We start from the raw sequence: 5561 nt of genomic DNA on the forward strand, positions 1-5561 counted from the left end.
GGGTTGTGTTGGGGTGTGTGTGTGTGTGTGTGGGGTGTGAGTGTGGGTGAGTGTGAGTGTGAGTGTGGGGTGTGTGTGTGAGTTGAGTGTAGTGTGAGTGTGAGTGAGTGTGAGTGTGAAATCTACATATATACTATTCCTTCTCTCAGGGACATCCTCTTCACAGCCCTTCCTGGGAAATAGGAAAGGACAGAGAACTAGGGGAAAAAATACTTAAGATTATTAAAATAGAAGAAATAAAAAAATTAAGACCCTGTCTTGGCACAAGAAACTTAGAGGGATAAGTCAATCTGAATTGTAAGGAAGACCTAAACAGGACATCTCTGAAGTCTGTATAAATGCACTTCCAGCATCAACAGGAAATAAAACTGGCACGGATAATGAGCAAACAAAGTGGTGCTGAACACTGCACATGGCTTCCCAATAGAGGTTTTCTCATCATGTGTGGTGGTGGGCAGGGGGTTTGGGGTGGCAAGAGGGTGCGTAGGGCCCAAGAGACTGCCAAAGCATATCACCGCTCTATCTGCCACTTCGCATTGAGTCAAGTCTTCCAACATCAGAGGGGGGCCAGAGACGACACACAGGCCCTTCCACGAATAAGACCAGCGGGAAAACAGAGCCAAAGTGCGGGAATCAGTCGAGTTAAGGCGTTATCTCCTTCTAGCCAAACATCCCCCCTTTGGCACCTGGAATGTAGAAAATGGTGGTTATATTTGATGAGGGAGTTTTTTCTATAAGTCTAAAGTTTTGACTAGCTATAAACAGTTACCTGTAAGGGAGTAGAGGGGCTATAATCTGAAGATTTTAAGGGTGCATCATAGGCTATATTCCCATACAAACTCCTATAGCATGATTATAAGTGGGTGTAATATCTGCAAAGGAGTGATTTGCAGGTAAAACCCAAAATAATTGGTTAAACCTTTTCAACTTTTTCCTTTAAAAAGATAAGTATTTAATATTTGAAAAGGAATTGATCTCAATTTTATATTCTGAATAAAGATATAATAGAACTAAAATAATTTCATATAAGGTAAGAAGTGTTTATCTTTTTTCATACTTTAAAAAACCTTGCAGTTTTGGGTACTCATTCCTAGTATGTTCTATTTTCTTCTTACAAAGTTGGGAAAATTAAAGAATAATTTACCTGTATCACCCTGGTGAGCAATTTTTAGGCAGGAAAAATCACAAGCTTAACATATCAGAATACTTCATTTCTTTTGTAAGAAAACCTATGAAGCATTATAACTATTTTTCATGACATTAAAATTTGTCTTGGTAAATCAAAATTCAAATTTTCTTTTTTTTTCTTTTATTTTACTGTTTTTTCAGTCATTTTTGCAAACTATGCACTCTAAAAAAATTTTTTTTTTTAAAACCCAAAGAAAAATTTTTTTCCAACCCCATCTACTTTCTCAATCGGGTTTTGGGAAACTTTAATATTCCCATACAAATCATAAATCAAAAAAATGTAGACTAATAATATAAAAAATTAAGTTGGATGGCTAGTCTGGAGAATTCTAATTTTTGGCGGTTTAAATCCAAGTCTTTATTTAATCCCTTTCAATTTTTGGGAATAATGTTTCAAAAATTAAGGGATATAATCTACTAATCATAAAACAAACTAAAAAAAAAAAAAAAATTCAGACTTAATTCCATGCCCTCTAATGTTAACTGATGTTTCCCAAGACAATCATGATGCCTAAATACCAACCCAAGTAACCCATTCAAACATACCCCAGTATGATGCCAGGGTTCCATTGTGAAATGGGTTAAGAAAATTAGCAATTTTTTTTTTTTTACATTGGAATTTTCATCTGTGCCAAAACAAGCATAGATAAGTTCCATTGTTCCTTTCATTTCCAGTAAAGCCTGTGCAAGAACCTGGAATTTGGTACTCACAATGTGTATTCGTATCCATTCTTGACCTTGTCTCCTCCAATCCCTGTGACCCGCTTGCAGATGTTATGGTGGGGGTTGGTGGGTGACCTTGCAATGATGACATCCCAGTTGATGGGGTTTTGAAGCGAGGTGAAATGTGCCAGTAAAGTATACATCCTCTGAAAGATAGTGGTTCCATGAAGGGCCTTGCACTGAGGAGTAGAGATTTTAAAATTCTAAATAACTGAGGAGATGTTGGCATGCAGTCTCCAGAAAATATATAGGATTCATTGAGTACATACTTTTGAAAATTAAAGGGAATTCCTCCAGAAGAAAATTTACCAATATTATTTACAGGGTTTTTTGAAACAATTTATATCGAACTTCTAAAATTGATCTAAATCAGCTTAAAAAAATCAGGGTTTTAAACAAACCCTTCCCCCCCACCTCCCTCAACCTTTGGGGACACACCTTGTGTGTGGGAGGGAGGGTAGTAAGATATGTATAGTAAAGTAAAATTACAAAAACCCTAAGAAATGTTGTTTATTAAACATGCCTAGTCCTAGTTAGAATAACCCACTTTAAGCTATCTATCATGTAGCATAGACTCTTAATAAATACCGTCTGTTTATCTGGATATAATATAAGGAAGCCCATCTCTTAATGACTGTATGTCTCACTTGATATTTATATCCAGAGCCAAAAACATCTCAAATATTTACTGCACAATTAAAGGACCTTAATGCCTTTAATTTGCAGTTAGTTTTATCATGCATATTTCATCTATAAACGTGCATGTCTGTGGAAAAATTGAACTAAGAGGCTACAGTTATAAAAATGAAGCATATTTAAGCAGAAGTGGAGTTAATTCAAACCACTTTATCCTCCTCTTCACCGTTACAATAATATAATAAGAATAATACATAATACTCTTACTAAATGAATTAATTAAAATAATAATAATATAATAATAATAATAATAATAATAATACAAAAAACAAGAAGAAAGAACAAAAGAAGAAGAAGAAAGAAAAATTAATGTATGTATCTATATATATAGTATAGTATATATCTTATATATATATAAGTACTATATATATATATATATATATATACAAATGATATATTTAATATGTATATAGTTTATATTATATTAATCCATATCATATATACATATTTATATATATTACTACATATATAATAGCTATAATCATATATATATATCATATATATATTATATACATATTATATATTATGTACTAATATATATATTATATGTAATATATATATATATATATATATATATATATATATATATATATATATATATATATATATATTATATATATATATATATATATATATATATATACACACACGTATATAATGTAGGCCTGCAATGGGTAGTACACTTACTACCCTTGTTTCTAGGGAAACAGATAATCTGACTACAATATGAGCTTTCATATCACACATTCCAATATCAAATGTAATCACAATAGTGTATGCAAAATGTAGTAATGAACTGACATAAATTGTCAAATTAAAAAGATACAAATACTGTTTCTCAATTATGAGTCAAATATTATAATCATCAATCGTAATATTCCCCTATCAACAGTATGCTTATACCCCAGGAAGAGGCAGGGTCTTCCATATATCCAGATTGAATGCACTATTGTTCTTTTACAATTCCAAGAGTTCTCCAATATATTTAGCATAAAGTCACAAATGAACCTATGTTTGATAGATCTGTATCACTGCTGCCAACTCTATTCTAATAGAAATTATTAGATCAACACTATGGCATTTCAGTTTTGGCTTTAAAAAATTGCAATATACAGTAAAATGGGGGTGGGGTTTTAATCATGTTCTTCAGACATCAGTAATAAAATACCTCATGACACTTACAACTGTGAAACATATTCTACAGAGTACTGGAATAAAAATATTTAAAAGAATCAACGCATTTCAAAATACCATAGAAACCCCAAACAAATACTCACAACAACAAAGTCCCCCACGAACTCCAGGGTGCAGTGGGCAATGCACCCGTACTGCACCATGTAACCTGCCACCCCAAGGCATCGCCCTAGGAGGCGGTATATGCTGGACCGCATCACTCCAGTCTTGCTGCCAATATTTCCATTCTCTGATTCTGCAAAGGGTTAAAATTCGTTAAATCTTGAGACAACATCAAACAAAGAAAACAAATTTCATCTAAAGTTACTGAGAAATGTCAAAATATTATCATAGAAATAGTAAACCTCACTCCATTGTGTATGAGGGATTCATTCCTCACAGATGATGCATAATAAGAAACATAAAAGCTTATATGCATGATTACTTAACCCAATGGTACCGGTTAATCACTCAGCCAAATTTTGTAATCTTTTGTAAAATTTGTTTTGCACACAGTTGGCTCCACAAGTGCTCAGCCACAAGGAGACAACTAGTAAGCTTATGAGACCCCAGCTGATTTCTCCCTTCCTTGAGTTTTTCTTTTATTACTATTAATATTGATGTTAGTAGCAATACTAATAACAAAAAAGAGTAAAATAGAATCTTTCAAAAAAAACAAGGACGAGAGTAATGGTTAACGGAATAATAATAATAATAATAAAAAAAAGAGACATCAAAGGTCATATAGCACTATGGTAAGGTGTTGTGGCAAAAAGAGTGAAAATAAGCTTATGATTAGGATAAAATCTGTTAGATGTCAAAGGTTATAGAGCATTATAGGATAGTATGGTTGTGAAAAGAATAAAGAGGGGGGAGCAAATGAAATAAGGTGGAGGTTAGTAAAAGAGGAAAGGGTTATGGTGTAGGATGATTAGATGAAATGGAGAGCACTATGTCTATAAAGAAAACTGGCAAAAGGAGCCATTATGAAAAAAATCAATGGGTAATACGAGTAGAGATGGGTGTTGGAGAAATAGGAGGAGAAGCATTCAAGGAATGAAATAAGGGAACAAGGGAAGGTGGTGAAGCATCAGGAGGGGAAGGATCTGGAGGACACTGTTGTGGCATAAGGGAATCACGTGAACATCCTGGGAGTGGTAAGGATAATGGGGAAAGAAGAGTGGTGCACACGGAGAAGGAGAGGATGTGCCCTTTTGGGAAAGAGTGGGAGGAAGAGGGGTAGGGGGAACTTGAGGAGGATGGATATTGGCAAATACCATGAAAGGAGAGGGTATAGGCACAGAGGGATTGGAGGGTGAAATAAGTGAGCAGAGCATTTTCTTGTGTCATGTTTAGGAAGTTTTGGATATCTTCAGAGTTTCTGGAAAGGAGTTGGGTGGGGGTCTGAGAAACAAAGGCTTTCTTGTGAGGAGGAGAAGAGGGGATAGAGTCTGAGGAGCAGAGGAAGAGGTGGTGTAGGACAGAATGATAGGAAGATGGGGTAGAACATTTAGATTGTCTGGTGTGATGGGTAAAGTGAGAAGGAGGAGGAGGATAGTATAGGGGAAGTGGTAGAGATAAGAATATCTGGCTTTAGACCAGAAAAGAAACTTGATTAACCCATTGCGAAGGGTGGCATGTACGTACATGCCATGGCATGCCTGGATTATCTGCTGGGTGGCATGTACGTACATGCCATGGTGCACATGTCCTGTATTCCAGGGGCGTGTGGTGCATCCATGATGTTTTTTTTTTTTGACAAATTAGGTTTTTAAAAATTT

General features: G+C 34.8%; 1 pseudogene; it reads right to left on the reverse strand.

The window, feature by feature from the left end:
• Positions 1-519: 519 nt before the first annotated feature.
• Positions 520-5561, reverse strand: part of LOC119599170 — a 5504-nt pseudogene continuing 462 nt past the window's right edge.

Source organism: Penaeus monodon, chromosome 42, assembly GCF_015228065.2.
Source record: "Penaeus monodon isolate SGIC_2016 chromosome 42, NSTDA_Pmon_1, whole genome shotgun sequence".
NCBI lineage: Eukaryota > Metazoa > Arthropoda > Malacostraca > Decapoda > Penaeidae > Penaeus > Penaeus monodon.